Raw genomic sequence first — 22,202 nt, 5'->3', positions numbered from 1 at the left:
GTTGTACTGGCTTCCAGCACCAAAATTATTCGTTGTAACAGGTAGTTTTAAATTATTATAAAATGAACTTTTAGGGTTACTGAAAATGTTTTATTGTTCAGTTGCTCTATGTGGTTGTGTAGGGTGAATTTTCACAATAGTATGGCCAGGGAATATGAGGAGAAAACAGTAAGATGTAAATGTTACTATAAAATATTGCTCTATGACAACATTTGACAGAAATACACTCAGTTATTAGAATATGTCTAAAAAGCCCTTACATTATGTTTATCAATTTTAAGTATTGAGGATATAAGAGAAAAAGATTTCTACAATTGTACATGAGCATGGAAACAGTACTTTTTCCCATATGTTACTTACATATAGCAGGGCAAAGTAGCTTGAAACCCTTCAGATACCACTAAGCAGATACATGTTCCTACATATGTCTACCTTTAGGCCAGTGTCCTGCAACTAGACCAGGCATTTTCCTCTTCAATCACAGTGAAACATAATCATTAAACTATCCAGCAGCCAAGCTGGATAAATCCACCATGTTACATTCAGACATGTGGGGTTTATGGGTATAGATTTTGGCTTGGCCCTCATCATGCTGCTGAATATACATTGGGAAAGCGGACCTGTCTCGGACTGAGGTCCAGACTCCACCCTCCTTTCCCCTTCAATTTTTTTGTAGTTTTATATCATTTAGCTGTAAATACCAGAGGTCAAGATTCTTCTGGTGCGAGATGCTGCACCGGGTCCAGCGCAGGCATAGCGACTGCCCTTCACAGACAGCAGCTGCCTCCCCCACCACCTTCCCTGAAAGAACTCATTTACTCCAGCAGGAAATTTCCTGCAAGTATGTGTTTTGGGCTCCACGCCAGATAATCAACCTGCATTTTTTTTTCCATCTACTAAATAAATATGTTTTTGAAACAAGAAAAATGATTATGATTATTATTATTAATATTAATTATTATTAATTATTATTATTGTTTCTTTTTAATGCAGGTCCATTGCACAGATTGATATGTATTGCATGATCAGCAGGGCTTCCTTGAGAAGCAAAGCGTCAGACTGTGGTGTCTCTCCATCATCTAATCCCTCTTCCCCAGCTGTTACTTTCAACCTGCTAATCGATTTCACCCAAATCTGACAGAGGTTTCAGAAAAGTTCGACTGAAAATCAGCAGCTGTTTATGCAGTGCTAGTAACTCAGTCCTTTACCCATGCCAGCTGATGGCAGCCAGCCGTCCATCAGCATGTGAGCACCGTTCAGTTCAGGCACAGCTCTGAAACCGTCCCAGCTGCTGATCTTTTCTCCCCAGGTCAACAGAGGAGCACAAGGGAGATGCAGTCACTGGTAAAGAGTTTATGCAGTGCATCTGCTGGGTTGCAAGACACAAAACTCTGGTCTAGTTTGGTAATTCCACTGCTCAGGGAAGCTTTTTTCCCTACCTAGATGACTGATATCAAAAAATAAAGCAATAAAAAAATTAAAAATAATAATAGTAATAAAACTGAGTTCTAAAAATTGTCACTAGCCCCTATAAATAGTCAAAGCACAATCAGTAAGGATGGAAAAATGAGGTTTTGAAGGACAACAAAAATGTCAACAACAAGCACACACTCTCTTGCAAAGTATTCTGCAAATGACCCCTCGCACCTTGACCCACCTGAAAGGGAGATGCCAAAGTTGGTGCATCACCACCACCCATATGAGAGGTCATTTCCAGGACACAATGAAGCAATATGCACTGACCTGCACTCTGCATTGATGCAGTTTCCATACAAGTTTATTTGTGAGCTGAACTTGAGCAGAGAATGCCAGCTGTGCCATATTGTAAAGTGGATTTGTCATGTGGATTTATCCCTACTTTGTCCATTAAGTCACCCTTGGGAACGAGCACTAGTTAGAACTCTCTGATACATGTGAAGGTTTTTAAAACAGACGGGAGGAAAAAAAAAAAAAAAAAAAAAGAAATGCAGTGATTCCAAGAGACTGGAGGAAAAAAAGAGAGGTATTATTAGCATATTGAAAGGCATCTGAAATATAAATTATTTGAAAGCACATCACTTTATATATCCTGTTAATTACATGGTTAATATTATGGAATCTGACAACTCCCCATAGACACTAGATCTACTGATGAGTTCCATTCTATGTTAGAAATTTCTCTCTTCTTGTGCAGAATTACCTCTTTAACCTCTTTCAGTCCAATAAATTCACATTAAAGTGTGACCAGGAGTGACAACCTTGGGAGAGGACTAACCTCTCCTTCTATCATGTCATTTTAGCCTCAGTCTCAAATTGGTACAGCACTCCCATAGCTATTAGCTCAGCTCTTCTCCTGCCTCCTGAGTAGATGAAGCAGTATGTCTAATTAATTTACAATCCTTAAGTACAAAGGTAGCTATCAGCAAAACTACATTAAAATCAAACTACCAATAAGGTAATTGTACATCATTTTCTGGGATGTTTTCACTAAATACCATCTTAGCTTTGTAGCTGAATATTTTCCAAAGTCTAGCCCTACAGCTACATGAAAGTAAAATATTTCATACATTACAGTATATCTCACTCCACAAAAAAAAAAAAAAAAAAAAAAGACAGATACTCTTTAATATAATGAAATGCAATTTAAAGCCAAGTCAATAAGATACTAACCTCTTATCCTCAAATGAGGGCTACGTTATACATCATGGGTTAGAAGTTAAAAATGAAGAGAATGGTTCTTGCCACTCATAATTCAAAGACTGTTGTCAAAAGCTTTCTGTTCATAGAAATGCTATTGGTTTTATTCGGTTGGCAAAAACTGTGCAGTATTCTAAGTAGCTCAGACAGATAGCTTTTTTAGCTATACAGTTCAGAGCCAAATTTTCCTGAACAGCATAAGGACTTCATTTTGCTAATGTATACATGTTGCACTGTACCCAGTTCCAGAAATAACCAACGTCCATGAATGCAGGCTGGGGTCTAGGGAGGATACATGCTAACAGCCAGATTCCTTATTTTGCTTTGTATTCAGAGAGACCAGACACAACCAGCAAAAAAAGGTTGCTGCACTAAGAAGCCCTCTGAGCTCCACAAGGAAGCTCTGCTGCTGCCCAGCTCCCTACCTGCTTCTTACTGACGAGAAAATACTAAATATTGGGGGTGGGAGGTGAGGGCTACACTTGCAGGACAGCAGCAACAGGCAAGATTCTCCATTGAGCTCCAGCCAGCCTCATGAAACTCTCATTTTTGCCAGGGACAAATAGTTGAGGGACGTGAAGGGCAACTAACCTTCTTGCAGGCAGCCACCCTGTCCTCCTGCTCTTGAGCCTGAGGAGAATAGAGATGAGGTGTAAAATCTGAAGCCCCCTTTCACTCCTCCGTTTTCTCTGGTTGTCAGACAAATGATACTTGCCAGCATCCTGAAGGGCGTGGGGAGACTTTTTTCTTTCTCTTTCCCCTGAATAAATCCCTTTCTGCAACCATGCCATTTGTGCATGGTCAGGGGCGGCAGGAGAGGAGCTGAGCTCATTTACTGTGAGGAGCTGTCAGCATCTCCCTTAAGGAGGGCATGTTTCCAGCCTCTCCGAGGCAGCTATGTGATGTCCTGGCCTTAAGCAACCCTCATTTCCCACTATCACATTCCCACTCTCTGTCACACACAAGGAATCCTGTACACTGCATCCTCCTTATCCCCTCTGGTTCACACCTGATCACCACAACATAGTCCTAGACTTGGTTGTAGCCCTTTGTGATTGATGGAGCTTATGTAAAAGACTGACAGAGGGAGCAGAAAGCTGGACCAGCTACAGACTTCTCTGTGACAACCCAGAGGTGGTTGCAGAGGAACAGATGAAGCCTTAGGTGTGAAATCTCATACTGTTTGCTCAGTGTTGTTTGGTGTGAGCGGCCCTGAGGAACGAGTGACTGCAGGAGGAACAGGTAGAGATATTCTTGCCGACAGGAACAGAACAGGACGCTTATTTATCCCCATCTTCTTTCTGGAAGAAAATCATCTGCTAGTGCTAACACCGAAATATGTGCATTGTGTTCATGTCTGCACCAGGTTGAAGAGTATGACAGTAGTTGCCAATTGCAGATAAAGGCTATCTTCAAAATTTGGATGGAAGCCGCTAATTTTCACTGCTCTACCATAGAGCAGTGATTCTCATTCTTACAATAAATGCCTAGAATTTGGTACGGGTGTTATATTAGCTATATTTTACATAAATATAAGCAAATTCAGTTAAATAACTGCACATTTGTGTGTAATTTTCCACATACCAATGCCAGCACCCTGCAGACTGTACAGCATGCTACTCAGTTTACATCCTCATGCATTTTGCTTGCTCACATATAGGCAAGCCCATAGTTACTGATATTCTTTTAGAAATATGACCTGCAGTCTACTGGGAATTATATGTTTCGCCAGAAAATACTGAATAGAGGATAGTTCCTGCATAAGAGCATGAGGACACACATGCCTTTACCCTTATGTGCTGCACATGCCTTTTCCCCAGGCACATACCTGGCAGGTGCAATCCAGACCTTCATTTGTCACTCAGACACCAGTAATGGGCTCTCCAGAAATACTCTAAATAGATTAGATTAGATGAGAATTATCTTGTGTTTTTTTAGGCCATCTTAGCATTAACAACAAAACTGGGTATATTTTCCACGCAAACGTGCTTTGTCTGAAAAACTAAAATGATAGGACAAATGTTCCTGTCTCCTCTGAAATAATGTTTACCAGTCCTCGCTAGCGAGAAGCAGCTGACTCCAGTTAATCTGGTGGGATAACACTAAACTTAATAAATGTAATGACATTAAGGTCTAAACCTTCTTCTAAAAGACTTGGGTACAGGGATAAGCTGCACAGCTGGGTGAAGAGTGAGGCATGCAGCCCCTGAAATGGATCTCACAGTGCTGCGTTGGGTGCCAAAGCTCCCCGTACTGAGGACAGGGAGCTGCCTGCACCCAACAACCAGCTTCTCAATACCCAGAGGTTATGCTGGGAGCCAAACCCTATGCCTGCCAAAGGAAAATGTCAAAGAGAACTTAAGATTTTTGCTGTGATTAGACTCTACCATGAAAGCAGAACTCACAGCCCAAGTCCTATCCACGTGTCCTCTTGGGCATTTAAGTCGGACAACAGGGGCACACCTTTGAAAAGAAAACAAAAGGACACAGCCAAGCATAGTGTTTTAATCACATCTTAGTGATTAAAACACCAGCATAAGAAAATGGAAAGCCCAGATCCAAGTATATCCCCAGCATGGGGTTCACATCCACAGATTCTGTCTCAAGGAACATGCACTGCTTATTAGGCCAAAGGCTTTTCTGTGTGACAAGCCCTTCACCACTCTTCCTGGAGCTTGACCCCAGTATGGATCTGGGAATGAAGGGATCATGAGACCAGGAGGAAAGTGGCTGAAACATTCAGTTGGAGAAGGGGAGTCCCATGTTTCAGCCCTTACCTCCCTGTGTGCCATCATCCCAAAGCTGTATAATGTGAGATGTGCAAGGAGTACAGACAGCGTATGACCACAGCATATCATGGACTTCTCCAGGCCCTGATGCACTGGGCTAATGAGTCTGATAATCCCCAAATTCCCTCTAGGCAGGTGCACTAGCAAAGCTGGAGATAATGTCTAAGTGTGCTTCTGCTAGAAAACAAGGGTATCTTGGGTGCCTAGTTGGGTTGTGTGGGGTTTCTGGATCATGGGTTTTGCTATGTTGATTCTGCCTAAACTGTGCCCTTAAACCACCATGTTGCGCCTTGCCTAAGAGCTGTAAGGACTGAAGTAAGGATCTCCTTTGGTGGCATACCACCAGCTAAATTAATCTCCTGGCATAAACTTGCACTGCTTGGTTCAATGAACAAAATCAAAATCCAGTCTCCAAATAACTCAGAGGAATTTCTGGCTGATGTGGCAATTGTTAGGCATATTAAATGACAGATATAATGGAAGTTATTTTTAGTGGTTCAGATAGATAGGCAGCTAGTACGTTAGTACTGCATTCAGCTTCCAACCTAGGTATGTCTCCAGCCTGCTAAAAAACATCCTTTGTGGATTACTTGCTGTACTTTGACCCTCCAGAACTGCTTGCTTTTTCTTTTCACTGGAGACCTAAGATTCTTCTGTGCTCCCTTAGTTTGTACTCCCCCATAAGCAATAAAACTATGTCTCTTGCCTTAACTGAGTGAATTTCTGAGTAATCACACACCTTAGATTACAGACTTCAGGTTTAGATGCATCGCTGTATGAAGTATTGTACAATGACCAATCTACTGAGTCTGCATCACACTTAGGAAACACAGTTTCACAAATAAGTCTGGTTCCACCTCTCTCCTTTTAAGCCTGTCAGGTGCTTATGCCCACAAAAAAAAGGTTCATCAGGCTCACATCCTCTGGGAAGCTTTGGGCATGTGTACACAGCACAGCAGGGCAGAGATCCCCAAGCTAACAGAGACCAAAGTGGGGCTTTATGTATAGCACCATGCAGCTGTATAGGCTTTGGTCTAGGAGAAGCATAGCCGGACTCACATGATGCTGAGCCCAAAATAGTTAGTCTTTCTTCCTGAAAAAAACATGGGACAATGATGATCGACTCAGATGGTGTTCCTGTGAACACAGCTGAACTGCTTACAGACCTACTGTTGGTACAACAGGTGCCAGATATCACAGAGCTTGAGGTAAATACAACCCCAGTGTTAATAATAATAATAATAATAATAATAATAATAATAATAATAATAATAATAATAATAATAATAATAATTATTATTATTATTATTATTATTATTATTATTATTATTATTATTATTATTATTTGTTTTTATCATCACCCAGTGTATTTTCATAATGTTTTTCAATACATCTGGCCCGTATCAACTGTATAGTAATTGAGTGTTGTCAGTAAAATTAATTTTTACACCCTTTCTCTGATGTGTCTGTTCTGTTCTTCTGTGTCCTTGGAATTAAATGTTTTGATACAATAAATTTTCTTCAGAGAAAATAGCTCCCCAAGCTCCTGTTGCTACCCCTCTAGCTGCAATACTACTGAATGCATCATATCCAGGCTCTACTTCATCCTCTGATTTCTGCTTAATAAGTCCACAGCTTTTTTCAAAGATCCTCTTCTATGTCTTGCCATTCTTAAGAGAAGGTCAGTTTCTGCTGACTTGAGTAAAAATAGGACTGATGCTAATTTTCTGGTGTTAAAACCATGTATTACACACTAAGAAAAACATCAGGTGTACTCTTTACCCATCAGGAGAAGACTGATATCACATGTACTAAAGACTGGATCCCAACATGTCCTGTATTTGGTTGCATTACTTTTGCCTGATTGCTGAGGGCTGAATCTTTGCAAGTAGATAATATTCATGAATGCGTCATGCCTCACTATGTCTTTGTGCCAGAGGCTCATTAAAGATCTACTCAAAGCTTCCTTCCTAATTTATATTTCTTCTATCGGTTTCTTTGATTTGAGAAATCTTTTTTGCAAAAGGAAAGATGTCCATTGTTTGGACTCTAAAAGGAAATGTAGGTGTTTAATTGGTGGATGTGGTTTTCATTACACTTTCCATCTCCACCACAGACCCTCTGCATAAATTGTGACAAGGCTGTTGGCAGCCTGCTGTATCAGACTGGAGGTAGCTGACTTGATAAGGATGTCGCCCAGCCAAAGAAAAACATTAATTCCCTCCAACTTTGCTCAGAATTGCTAATTAGCTTAAAGGCAGTGTCCTGAATTGGCACAGAAAACCACTGTGAGAAAGTCCTAGGGAGATGCAAAACCATAATTCAGTAGAGTCTAGTAATATCTTAAACACTTTCTAGTTTACTGAAATCAAGCTAGAATCTTTGATCTGAATATACTCCTTATTTAAACACAAGTGCAGTGATTTACGATCCACTAAAGTCCCAAGCTTCATTTCTATGCATCCCATATCATGATTGTAAAGAAGCCTCATTTGCCAGACAAAGTAAAGAAGGAGATGTTTTTATTTTCATAAAATCAGTCACCGAGTCTTTCAGGGCTGAGGTCCTTTCCATCTCAAACAAATGCAGAGGTGGGGGTAAAGGAAGAACTGATCCAGTCAGAGTTGTGATTCTCTGCTGTCATTTCTCAGTGGGGCTTTTTCCTGCTCCCACTCAAACAAAAAAAAAAAAAAAAAAAAAAAAAAATATCAAACATTTGTGCATACACTTAGCGTTTCCAATAGCCAAGTGGCGAGGAAGCATTTCCAATAGGCAATTTGCACGTGGCCAGCCTGTTTTGCACCATGTGGAGATATTTTGTGCCAAGCCAGTTGGCCTACAGGGCAGAGAGCAACCCTTGGCCCATTTTAGTATCTTCACTGTGGCCTGAAGTTCACGACTTCAGAACGTCCTCAGAAGTGGCAGGACAATACACAATCACAGTGTGGGACTATCAGTCTCCAATCTCTCCCTGCCTGAGATATCCTGACCTCCATCACCCTCAGGAAGATCCTCGTGCATTCACAGCTCTTAAACTAAAGCTCTCCTACAAAAGTAAATATTTTGATAGAAACTGAGAGGGTACTGAGGATTCTGATGACCTGGAGCATTCACCTGACACACACAAAACCTTCATGAAAAGAAACTGGAGAATAGATTTGAACTTGTAAGAATTTGAGGTAAAATTCACCAGAAATGCTGAAGTTGACAGAAATAACACCTTCATGGGTCTGGGGTTGTTTTCAGGGTTATTTTCAGGGTGTTATCATGGTTTGAATGAGTCCTGGGCACACTGAAAAATGATGCTTAGGCTTTCATCTCCCCATATGTCCCACTCCCCCTGGATATGCCCTGGAAATGTTGATGTGAAAAGAGGAAGTCAGCAGTTTTGTCAGTATGCACAGGCAAGCCAGTCACAGTGGAAGCCTGACATCCAGAAGACCTGGAAAAGGGCCAGTTTGTGCACAGCATGTCCATCCTGTATGCCTGCATTCAGGTGCATCAGATTTATTATGTATGTGCAGATCACCTGATTTATTGCCATGGTTTATTACCAGGTGCAGCAAGGCCAGCAGCATATTCAGAACATGTTGGATTTACTGCACGTACATGGGACATCTGCAAGCAAACACAATCACTTTTTCTCCTGAGACTTCTTAGGAGGAAATACAGGAACCATACTCAAACTTCTGGACTCACTTTGGTTCTGTACTCGTCTGCAGGCACAGACAGACTTCTGGGATAAAGTAAATGCAGCTACTTTAGCATACTCTTAGATTGTATTGTGAGAAAACTTGTTTGTACTTTTCAATCCTCCAGAGGGAACTGTGAGCGAATAAGGGCAAACTAGCAGCATTTCAATAGAGCTAGCCTGTTTCTCTACCACACAGCAGATATATTAGCACGTAATGAGTTATGATGACTTCAGCTTTAACAGATGACTTTTCTTCCGCCAACCAAATTACAGTATAAGCACCACTGAAATTTTATTAGCTGGTTTTGCATGTGAATATGAGTGGAAAAAAGGAAAACACTTGAGTTACATATTTTGTTCAAAAAAAAAAAAAACAGATTTCCATTTTCTTTAAGGCTTTCCATGAGATACATTTCCAAGTCATTTTGGAAAGTGGGAATTAGGGTATATTTGACTGGCATCCGGGTGTGGGCTTCAAGACTCACTCTGACCCAAAGCAGCAGTACTGGAGTAGTACTCCATAGCAGTACTGTAATATGTATATTTAATTAGTTCCCATTGGTGCCACACATATTCTGATGAGGTGCTGGAGTGCCTTGAAGAATACCCGGTAGCTATCATCGTTTCAGTACGCTGTGCCCTGAGGAGTCTCTCTCCACACTCGTAGTGGAATGGGTCCCAGGCAAGAGTGAGGTTACCTGCATCTCTGGGTACGGCCCCAGGAAGCACTCCCACACCCCCAAGACACTTGAGGTACCATCCCTCCTGATCCTACTCTGAGCAAGGGGCTTGCTTCATTCACCCAGCCCATGGCTTTCTGCCACACAAGCTCCTGGCTTCCCCGCCGTTCCTGCACCTGAACCTGTTACCTTCAACCTGACTCAGCAGCAGTTGTTTTAGGTAATTCTGCAGGTTCCAGTATCATGTGCATGGGGGTGGTGTTTTTTTGTCAGGTCATGGAGATTGCTCAAGTGCATTCATTGCCTTTGATCTCATATGACCTCAGGCTCCAAGACTCCCATAAACAACTCCCTGGCACTGAGATACACTGTCCTGCACCAGGGAACCTGCAGAACTATAGCAAATTGGGATTATGGTAGCTCTAAACTATAGTGTGTTACTGACTGAGACTTAGCTTACCCATCTACTGAGATGTCTGGCCAAGGGCATTTTTCTGCTGCTGCACATACCTCAGTTTGCAAACATTGCCCTGGCTCTTCCCACTTTCCTCACCTATCCCCATCATCATGAAAAGTCATTACCAAAAGTTATTACAAAAAGTCTGACCCTAGTCTTCTCTTAACCCATTAGAGCAATTCACTCTCCAACTTTCCAACTAGCACCTGCAGGGTACCCCTGTGCTATCACTCATGCTTGGGAGGAGTCCTCATAAACATGCACAAAATCGCTTCATTGTTCTTTTTGAGGTTCTTGAATAGAAAGTTCTGGCTTTTCCCATCATGTGCACACTCATGCATTTGGCAGCACTGTCAGGCTGGCTGTTTGCTGCAACCATTTTTATTTGGATGATTAAAAATACTCTGTCTTTTCATTCTGACCAGTTTTGCCTATATCCATCATTTCCTTTTGTCTGTCACTTTCTCTGCAAAGTTTCTGGTCCCACAACTGGCTCTCTGTCCCACATCTGAACAGCACCTAGTGCAGCAAATCTGGGTCCCTACCTACAGATGCAAAGTCCAATGCTGATGCACCTGATTAACAGCAGCAACACACAGAAGGGTAAAATAACATAGCTGCCACCCTCTCCTGGAGCCACTGCAGAGAGCTAGCCATTCCAGTCCATCAATGAAATACAGTTATGATGAGAACATGAGGAGCTTCACTGTTGTTTCTATTGGGGTAAAGTGTTAGGATGTTTTCTCTTCCTGGAAACCTTCACTGTAGTTTAATTTAAAATTATCCATGCTCCAGAATTAACTGACGCTTTCATTATTTGACTATTTTCCTTCCTCTTTTTAAACCCATATGATAATGTATTCCTTTTTTTTTTTTTTTTTTTTTTTTTTTTTTAGTTATAGTTTACTTTGCTGTTTGCGAGTGTGTCACAGAACTCATTTTTCTAGTTACTTTGACAAACCTGACATCTTGCAGCTGTTACACATCTTGTTTCAATTATATCTCTAGATAAAAAGAATTCTTAAAGCCTGAAGGCTGCAGATGGCTTCCTGGTGAGGGGTTAACTCCAGCTTCATATTAAAGCCTTTTTGGGGGTCCCTTTGCTTGGGCTGTTCTCTTCAGCCTCCCTTCTCTTATGCCCTTCTAAATTTGCTGTCTCATTTACTATAACCCCCATTCCTCTCTGGTCACAGGAGTGGAACTGAAGCACCAGTGTCCATCCCTGCCTCCATCCCACCCAAAGGTGCCTAGGGGGGAAGAGAAGTATCTGTCACCTGAACCTCATCGCCACATATCATGCAGGCTGCTTACAGCAGGGCACAGCTGAACGAGCACAAATCAGTGGAGTGACAACTCGGACCATCACTAATCCCTAATAAATTCTGGACTGTCCCGCAGACTTGGGAAGCTCTAGACAACTGGTGATGCTCTCAGCATCTGGCAAACCACTTGTGTCTAATTGGGTACCCTGAGATATTTACACTGTGCTTAATGGTTACAGAAGAGATTGATCATCCCGTTCTTGGTATCTATCCAAAAAGGGTATATAAAATCCTTTGATCTTGCTAAGGCAGCAAAACATGTCTAACCATCAGTTATGTAAAGGTGGTTGTTATTAATTTGAATACTGCACAGAGAGGAAAGAACAGAAGTACCATATAATGAGATATATTAAGACTACAAAAGAATTAAGTGAGGCCGTTATGTTATGAATCATGATTTTATTGTTTAGCAGTCAGCTCTTGATGTAATTCAGATAATAATGAATGGGCTAATTCCTTCCACCTTTATTCAGGCAAAACTTCCATTGACTTCAAAGAGAAGGTTGTCCAAGTCAGGACTAGAGACTGCTGCATCTATCCCATTATTTGCAAATGCTTTTCTGAATATAAAGTGTTCCTTTATAATGGGCTATCACAAATAACAGTACCATTTACATAATATAAACCTCTTACATAAGTATCTGTCGTCTTCAAAAAAGACTTCTTATTCTTTTTGCAAACTGCCACGTTGAAAGTTCTTCCACAGACCCTAATATTTGTTAAAGTATAGGAACATACAGACTTTCTCAGTGTAACATTTTGATCATCTTTCCTTCTGCTCAATATTTTTCATTTTACTGTATTTTTTTTTTCTCAGGAGAATGTGTTATTTATTGATTATTAGCAAAGAGACGATTTATCATTGCAAATATTTCTCTTTATCATAGAAAACAGAGTGCCAAAAATGGGAAAATGTGCTAAGCCTTGTTATATTTTAACAGATGCCAGCAGTATTTGAGGAAACAAATGAATAAATAGTCCTACATCACTGTTTCTCACACTCTATATTTCTATTTATAAGTTAATGCCCTATATAACATTTCAAATTGGTACTTTTAAGTAACTCTTAAAGTAAAGGCTTGAAACTTGAAAAATGTGCTTAAGCACAATACTTTGTTTTGATCAGGGCAGCATTCTTCAGGTTTTTGACAAAACCAGATATTTTTTTTTCTCTGATTATAAAGTATGCACTTCCATCTGGAACTTATTTTGATATTGTGAATCTTAATGCCTCAGAAAAGTACACAGAACAATGGATGGGCATTCTTTGATTGTTTTAAATTGAAATTAATTAATTATGAAACAGCTGCAATAGTCTAAATTACTTATTTCCCCTTTCGGTGAAAATGAATTTACAGGCATTTGCAAAGCATACAAAAATAAAGAGAGAGACAAGAAAGTCTGTAAGAAGGGAAGTCATGTAGAATTTTCTATGATCTGTATTTCAAGAAAGTAAATAATTAATAGCTCCAAGGAAGCATATTAGAGATTGCTCTTTCTATCATATAGTCACATTGAGCAGTAAAATAATGTTTTAAATCTCAGCAACAAATACAGTAAAGAACTCAGTAGAGTTTACCTTTCCAGATAATCATTTTTTCAGCTGAAAACAGTGATTTTTTTCACATTATAACCAGGCTGTGACTTGAAAGAAGCTTCTCAGTCATTTAGTCAAGACAGATGAGCAATGAGTGTTAGAAAAGCTACCAAGGCATCAAAAGATCTACAATCAAGGCCATTAAAGAATAGCTAATCTGCTCTAGTTCTAATTCCCTGCTAATGGGTTTCCTTAAATGTGCTTTACATCAGCTGTAATTAGTTCAAGATATCGCTACTTATACACTTCTAAGAACAACAACAAAAAAAGGGTTGTATTTCTACCACATAGTATGCAATCATGCTCACACAGCCATGCACCCAAGCAAGTAAGTTCTTGTGCTGTGCAAAACCTTGAAGAGTGACGTAAAGAGATACTTTGCCTGGATCTACAAAAGACAGTGCAGGTGCAGCAGCAACAATATTTATCTATGCTTTCCCTTGTTGGGGTTACCTCAACGCCATTATACCTCAGATGTTGCAGAATCGACTGTACTAAATGGCCAGGGATGCATTGAACTGTATATATTGGAAATATGTACATTTTTGTTACCAATGCTATGGGTTTGGAACAGATTTTCATAGCCAGTGGCAGTGACAAAAAAACAAAAACAAAAACAAAAAACAACAAACCAAACCTGAAACTCTTGACACTGTTATGATAGATCATGACTGGGTTTTGAAGGGATCCACTCCTCCTTAGAAAAAGGTTCTTTTATCTGAGAGAGCAGAAATCTGACTCAATGCCCTAGGAGAAATGTATGAAACTGTGATCCTTTTGGACCCCTCTACACAGTGAGAGGGGTAGACCTCCACAAGATAGCTGCAAGCACACTGGCATACCCAAACACGCAAGGCAAAGTGGTGATGCTAATTCAAATCAGTTAAGACCATGGTGGTTTTCTTGCAGAGAGCCTGAGTAAATAGACTAGCACACAATCACCTTTTGTACTAAGAAATTCCTGACAGTCTTCAGGCCTAACCACAAACAAAGCACATTGTAACACTAATTTACTCTTTAAACTGGCAACATTTAGTTAACTCAAGGTCATCATCCTGCAGAAAATGTTACACTCTCCTTGCCAAACACAAATGAAGAATTGCACACTTAGCTTTTATTGTTACTTTGTCCTTTAAAAACAGTTGACATGACAGGTTCCCTCCCTGACTACTTCAGAAACAAAAAATGTAAAAAAGTATCTTCTATTGGATGCATATCAACATAATTATCTTCTCCAGAGTATCTGTCAACAAACTCTGTTCATTTTTCTGGTCTGACATTCAACCATCTACTGCACTTGCTGTTCTAAGACAAAGGAGCACAAAAATGTTCAAATTACATCATTCCCTCCTAAAATCGACAGACCTGAGAGGTGAACCCTCCTGGTCAATCAGAAGCGGTCAACGACAGAAAGAACCAATTCTCTCTTAGTGCACTGCTAGGAGGTAGACACCACTTAGCAATGTTAGAACAAAAGCTAAACCCCCATAGAGGAGGTTTAGGATATCTGCCAACACCCGCATATCAGAACAGGCTCCCCAAAACCTTCAGTGTCCAAACCAAAGAAGGCAAGTTAGAAACAGGGAGATGGCTGGTGGGAGAGACCACTGCTGGGATGGCTTCTGAATCTGAACCCTGCAAATGCATACTTCACCAATGCTTTTTCCTCCTGATCGATCTGGTCTGTCATATTTGCATTTTTCATACCATCACAGGTCATCATAATACCCTGGCATCTAGACTGCACCATCATCGTGATGCACGGACTAGGAAGGCCACCAGTTTCTCCCTAACGGATTTCAAAACTGATACACACAGTAAGAAGTGATCACAGCTCAAAGCAATCAAAACATACTCATTGTAAGAAGACACCACCTTCATCCTCTATTTGTCCACTCCTGCCATCCAGTCAAATCAGGCTGAGCCACAAAGGACTCTTTCTTTGGTCCAAAACATGTGAAAACAACCACACGGAAAGACTGGGTTGCATTAAGAAGTTGTGCAGCTTTGTCAGATATAACCCTCTTGTTTTTAGTTTTAAGTACTTACAGTTGTGGATCATCTTTGTTGAGAAAACATAGCAACAGAAAGCTTCTTAGTGAAGATTTCTGGTCCCTTCTGCATAATTTTAAGTGTTTCCTGACTGTTGAGACCACCACTACTGCATTGGAACTAATTTATTTTTAAAAAAATACATAAAGGATCTCTGAGGATAAGATTAAATTGCATTCCTACTGTCATATGTCCCAAGATACATCCGTATCCAGGTCCTTGGTACATTCATGCAGGTTAAAATCTTCCTAAGAGGATAAAACACAGTCAACTTAAGTCACTAACACTACTTTTTGTTTGCTTAAAGTATTAGGAAAGCTGAGATATCAAGCTCTAAGAAGGGAACACAAGTTATGCATTTTTACCTTTGAAAAGACATAAAAAATGTTTAGCACAGAATATTAATAACTGCCATCATGTTCATTTAACTGTTGCTACAGTTCATTCACTCCTTCTCCTAAACATAAATTTGTAGCTACCCACAAATGATTCAGAAATTGTACAGATTATTACCTGAGTATTAAACTACAAGTGTCCATTTTTGCTCTCCTGGGGCCTTGGGCAGCACCAGCAAGCATAACCGGTGTCTTAACATTGATTTTAAGAGACAGAAGACCAGCAAGCAGCCGCACTGGAAATGATGTGAACACAGTGGGCTCGGCCAGAGCGGGGACCGGTGGGCTCCCCAGGAGCAGCCAGCCAGCAAATCCAGCCCCTCGCTGCAGCACTGAAATGGTCATTCCCATTTCCCAGCGGGACAGGGTTTATGAAGAGATAGTTTTGCTCAAAACCAAGGAAGCTTGGTTACAGCTTTCCCTTTTCCTACTTTCAGTTTTTCACAAAGAACTTGCGGTTTTCCACTGGAATTAGCCTTACAGCTAGCCAGCCCATATACAAAGAAACTTTACGTGGGTTTCCTAGAAAATACCATCTCTATGATATCTCATTCTGTGAGGATGTTGCTTCAAAGTTACAACTTGATCAGTCTGTTTAACCTCCCTGTTTTCGAACTCCATGTAATACCAGCTTTTCTTCATTTCTGTTGGTTTTACTTTATTACTCCTATTGTTAATAAAGTTGTAACCTGACTTTAAGGTATCTCCGAACATACGCTGTGAATAATTGCTGGAACTCTTTTTATCCATGCTTTGTTGTTTCCTAGTCATAAATATGATGCAAATGGATTAATTTGTTGTATGAGGTTAAAAACCTTGCAATTAAACAGTTGCTTTCTCTAATGACAGTGTTGTGGAGTTGAGTATGATGTTATTGCTAATATATGGATGACAAGATGTTCCCACAGCCAATACTTCTCCCATGTCTTAGTTTTTTTTGCTTAATGGTCCATATTTCTCTTCCACGAGTTTTAAGAAACCTGATATTTTCCTAGAAATATTCCCATCAAGTGGGAAATGTTGCATGCACCTCATGCTCACTTCCAAATCCTTCTCCAATAATCTAGTACAGTTTCTGCCTCAACTTCTGATGGAAAAATATCCCCAGAGGAGCACAAATGTACAAGTCTCAGTGTTAGGAGGAAAGCCCAAAGGGCTCTTCTCCTTTTGAATCCCACAACTGGGCATGGGTGCTCAAACAGTCCCCATGGAGAGAGATGTAAACACATGCACTGTCCTAGTGGTGTATCAAAATTTCATTTATCAGACAAAAACAAAGCAGAAGTTTAAAAAAATAATTATTCTTAAAAAAAAAAAAAAAAAGTGACTAAGTACTGCAAATCAGAGGTCACAGGCCAAATCCTCATCTGAGAGGCCTGTGGACTTGGAGACTTACACCAAATGAGGAGGATGTAGTACACTACATGCAGCAAATGAGCACTCACGTGGCACGATAGATGTATTTTTAAAATATTATTATTCAGCTAATGTTTATAAAGTATTATGACCATGAAAAGCTTGCTATTCTTATTATTTATAATGTTTAGCACATACAATTTGTTCAGTGCTGTAAGAAAAAAAACCTCAAACAATAAAAGTAATTCCTGACCCAAAGGGCTTCCAGCCTAAAAAACAGGCATCAGGAAGAGAGAACATGCTGTGAAAGCAGGAGTAGGGAACAATCTATAGTTATTACTTGTGTTATTGTTCGCTCACAACTTACAATCATCACAGAAAGAGCAAATTTTTAGATGGCATCTCAATGAGGGGAAGGTGGTAACTGCGTTGACACTAGGAGGAAGGCAGAATGGGAAACACCACAAAGATAGAAATAAGAAAGCCAAATAGTATTTCAAGCATTACTGGTAGAAAGAGGCCAAGAGCTAAAAGGGAAGAAGTAAGGGACAAAGTCCAACACACAGGCTGGAGCAGAGTTGTAAAGGAGATGGGAGATAAAAGAAGACACTAACTTAATTTTTTGTGAGAAGAAGGTATTACTGCTGTGTATTGTCTGTAAAAAGAGTAAGCTGGTCCAGCCTCTTACCCTACTGAGAGAATGGTTGGAGCAACCCCTCTCCCTCCCAGAGTAGCTGCTTACTGTTATCTGAAAATAAACATCCTGATATTCTATTTTGACTGAAGAAGCATTTGTAGAATTAGCTTTCTAAAATTGTCTCCAGTAAACACTGTGCAACATGAGAAAAAAATCTTGACTTGCACACATATAAAACATAGTGACTAAAAGCTAGACAACCTGGGATCAAGAAGTTACAAAAGGTTCATTTATAAGACTGCTGGATGTCTGGTCACCTTTGTTAATAGCAACTTCCAAACAAAACTCTCATTGACTTCAAATGAAGCAGGAACAGACCCAAAGATAGCAAATGAACTAATAATTCAATACAGGGACTGTAAAACACACTGGGCTACCTTTCTCTGTGGCATTTGATATTGAGCTCAGCTTGGAAGCTATACAGCTATACATTTTTTACATGACTATCCAACCTCCTCAAAACTGATGCTAACTCAAAATATCCAGAAGTATCAGATAAGTACCAAGTAAACCAATTACATACTTGGCTTCTTTTACCTAAACAAACACTGTTTTGTTTGTGACTAACAAACATCTTACACTCAAAATTATTTTCTTGTTTGGTACAACACAGTAAGTGCTTCTACTAATTGTTTTTAATGAAGGGGGAAAAACTCAGCCTACGCATGTATCTCAGACAAGCATGTGAGAAGAGCCTTTACTAAGTGGTCTTCACCAGGGCTATCACCTCAACCTAAGCACAGAGTTAAGGACCTGGCTGAATTTTGATCTAGATTTGTTAAATAAGGCAAACAACAACACAAACGCCTATAATGCAGAACTAGTCCTGGCACTCCAGTTAAGTCCTTTGGTCTGCTCATTTGCTGCTTTCTGTCATGTATAGCATGTTTTCTGCTGTACGAGAGGCACATAAAACACCTCTAACTGAGATTTTCCATCTCTTTTTATCTGGTGTAAACAAATACAAAGTTATGAGTCACTGGAGAATCCACATCCTTGAGTCTGGACAAGTAAAACTACACATACAGCACATAAATAAATGCATGGGGAAAGGAAAATGAGTGATGGGGCTGTGGTTCAAAGTCATTAGTGCCATGTGTTTGGGATAACTGTGCTAGTCAGTGGTAACACCTTGAGTTAAGTTGAGCTGATAATGCCAAAATGTTCGAGAAAAAGCTTACCAAAAGGGCACGAGTTTTGTTTGTGCCATAGATTGGTATGTTTTCTTAAAAATTCTATTTGCGTTTGTACTCAGCTTTCACTATTTGAATTATAGTAGTTTTCTGGGAAGCAGAAGTGTTACTGGCATCAATACAACCTGGAAAAACTACTGTTTAGTAGAAAACAGCTTACAATATTCTCCCGTTGCAGTTTAGTAGTTAAATACTGTCTCACTGCCCTGACATGATATATGATTACATTTTCTATGCTACAGCAAAGTAAAAGACATAGCACATATTAATTGGAGAGCAAATTCATTAACAGTTTAAAAGTAACAATCAATGAGAATTGATTAGCATGCTGCTGTTCATCTGGAAACACCTTTTGATTTTCTAAGAATACACCAAAAAAAAAAAAAAAAAAGGCACTTTAGAACAGCACATTAATATTTAATTACTGCACCTTTAAGCAAAACATTCACCAAATACTGTAAGAAGTGGATTTTCAGTCATAAATTAAGTGCACAAATTGCCATTATGACTACATTCAAAAGAATAAAGGACAACATTCATTCTCGCTGCAGAGAAAATTAAGTCTCTCTAAGTATTACTTTTTGCCATGAAGTACTTCCTATCTATGTGGTATATTTTATTTCCCTTTTTGGCAACAACTGCACTGCTTTGAAATCATCCTGACAAGACTTCGGAGCTTAAGATTAACGTACCAGCTTTGTTTTGGTCAGTTTAGTGCTGTATCCAAATTAGGTTTCTTGAGGGTGCCCATAACCTGCCCATTGGCGAGTGGGCAGGACGGCGGGAGGCGCGCACCCTGCCCGCCACGGGACGCCCACCCGGGGCCCTTTGCCACAGCACCGAGGCACTGCCGGCCTTCACAATCAGACTTTGGAAGCTTTCACTAAGTAAAAGTAAGGTTTTATTATTATTATTAAATGCTGCTCGTACGCCTTTTCAAAATTACTTCTTTGAACCATTTGCCAAAACAGCTGCTCGACAATAAACTTCCAGCCCATGAGCTCAGATGCTGCAAGCCAAAGCCAGTCAGCGAAACCTACTGCCCCAAAAGGATGCAAACATGCAGCAGCAAACACCTGCAAACCCCCTGCTCCCCCGCTGAGCTCCGCTTAAATCAAGGGTGATCCCCTCACTAAGGCACTGCTCCAGACATTTGTGGGTTCAGCCCCTACGCAGGGGTGAGAGCTTCGCAACGAACGCAGGCCTGCCACTATGCAATGGCTTTGAATGCATTATTTGAAGCCCTTCCATGGAATCTATCTTCGAAACTTCAACAAGTATAGGAAAACAAACAAGAAGATCTGTGAAACCACAAGATCGCTTGCAACGCAAATGCAGACATTTCTAAGCAGGTAATTTAGCTGTAAAATGGTTGATGTCTCTTTGGACCCGTGCAGCAGCCTTATGCTAACCACGGTCATTTGGAAGTGGCTCCACAACAGTCGAAAAGCATGCTAAAAAGGTTATGAAAAGAAGTAATTGCCAGACACAGCCTAAAGCCCTAGCTTTCCAGAGTTACGTTGTTAGCTTTTCAAATTCAATATTAACTCCAATAGGCAGCTTGCAGAATGGACTAATGAACATCAGCCCTTTGCTGGAAAAAGAAAATTCCCCCAAAGTTTGTCTTCATTCAAGGAGAAAGGGGAAAGCACTCAAATGTGTGAAAGTATTACTTCTCCCATTCTTGTTTAATAGAAAAAAACTAGTAATTTGTTTGTAAAGCCATGTGTGTGGACTGAAAACTTAAGATCAGGCCAGAGATAAATGTTATGGTTTGGATATAAACTGAATATTGGTATTTATAATTGAAATGAGAACATAACCTTAACTTGTGTCACAGGCAGAAACACTGTAATTAAAAACTTTTATGGGGTAGTAACTAATTTTGTATTATATGTGCTCTTTAAAGTTCCCATTGCAATATAAAAGTTTTATTGGGCTGGATGCTATCAATGTATGCATTTATAAGCACCCGCATTATGTGGTGCAAGCTGTTCTCATCATCCTAAGGTCTTTCTAAGAAGCAGCTCAACTAATGGGACTTGCTGGTCTGATTTTGTTACACCTGCCACCGAGGAGATAAGCCAGCGCTGCCAAACGCGCACCCTACTGACAGAACCTATAGATCACCTAACGTGTTAAGAAAAAAAAACAAAAAACAAACAAACAAACAAACAAAAAAAAGCAAAACAAAACAAACAACCAAACAACAACAACAACAAAAACACAAAACAAGAAAACCCGCCTCCCGTTAATTGGTTTCAGGCAAAAGTAAATTTCAGTTCCCCAAACTCCCGAGCCGGGCACAAACTGAGGTGGCTGCCCCAGTTGATAGCAGCGCCGCACCCTCGGTAGAGCCCACCCCACGCGTGGGGGGCCCCACCCAGGCCGTGGGGGGGTGTATGTGTGTGTTGGGGGGGTGGGGGTGGGATGTGTCCGCCGGGATCGCGTCCCACCACCGGCTCCCACCTGGTCCCACCGCGGCGTCGCACCGGGGGTCCCGGGGCCGCCCGGGGCCGCCTCCCCGCGCACCGGGTGGTCCCGGTGGTGACCGCCACGGAGCGCGGCCCCGCCACGCACCCCAGCAGCCCCTCCACGCACCCCAGCAGCCCCTCCACGCACCCCAGCAGCCCCTCCACGCACCCCAGCAGCCCCCGCCAGGGCCGGGCCGAAGGGGGCCGGCGGGGAGCGGCTGCCTCCCGCAGCAAACTCCGGGACTTGGCAGAGGCAGTGGCTTATGGGGGGGGGAGGGGGAGGACAAGGCAGTGCTTCCCACCTCCAGCCGCTAATGACATTTCTAGAAATTGTTTCCCCTCCTCCTTGGCAGCCCTGTAGCCGCCGCCGGGGCGGGCAGGGACGGGGGTGCGCAGGGGGAGGTCAAGGGCATGCGGGGGGTGGGCAGGGGGGTGAATGAGCAGGAGAGAGCAGTGGAGAGGAGCTTCGAGGGGGGTGTGAGGCAATAAAGGCGGCCCGGGGGGGGAGTTGCGCGGCGAAGGAGGTGTGTGTGAAAGGGGCGTGCAGGACGGATGGGGATGAGCTACGGGAGTGTAGCCCGGGGCGGCAGTGGCGGGTGAGCACAGGGGATTATTCGGGGGGGGGGGGGGGGGTGGCCGTGAGTGCAGGAGGCCCCTCCAGACAAACACCACATTCACCTCTCGGACCCACCCTGGCAGCCAAGGGAGGGGGGAGCACCCTTCCACCTGCCCCTCCCAGGCAAGCAACGCTGGGGGAGCAAGTGGCAGGGGAGACACCTCCCGGGGTGCTGCACCCTCTCTTGCTAATGGACCCGCCGCA

At 41.5% G+C, this 22,202-nt stretch overlaps 1 protein-coding gene across 3 annotated transcripts in view; it reads right to left on the bottom strand.

Annotated features, from left to right (window-relative positions):
• Positions 1 to 22,202, bottom strand: part of AFF3 (AF4/FMR2 family member 3) — a 332,912-nt gene that overhangs the window by 310,275 nt on the left and 435 nt on the right. The gene's annotated exons all lie outside the window — the stretch shown is intronic.

This window comes from Tyto alba, unplaced genomic scaffold, assembly GCF_018691265.1.
Source record: "Tyto alba isolate M040663 unplaced genomic scaffold, T.alba_DEE_v4.0 Super-Scaffold_45, whole genome shotgun sequence".
NCBI classification, from domain to species: domain Eukaryota; kingdom Metazoa; phylum Chordata; class Aves; order Strigiformes; family Tytonidae; genus Tyto; species Tyto alba.
This window is presented reverse-complemented; position numbering and strand designations above follow the sequence as displayed.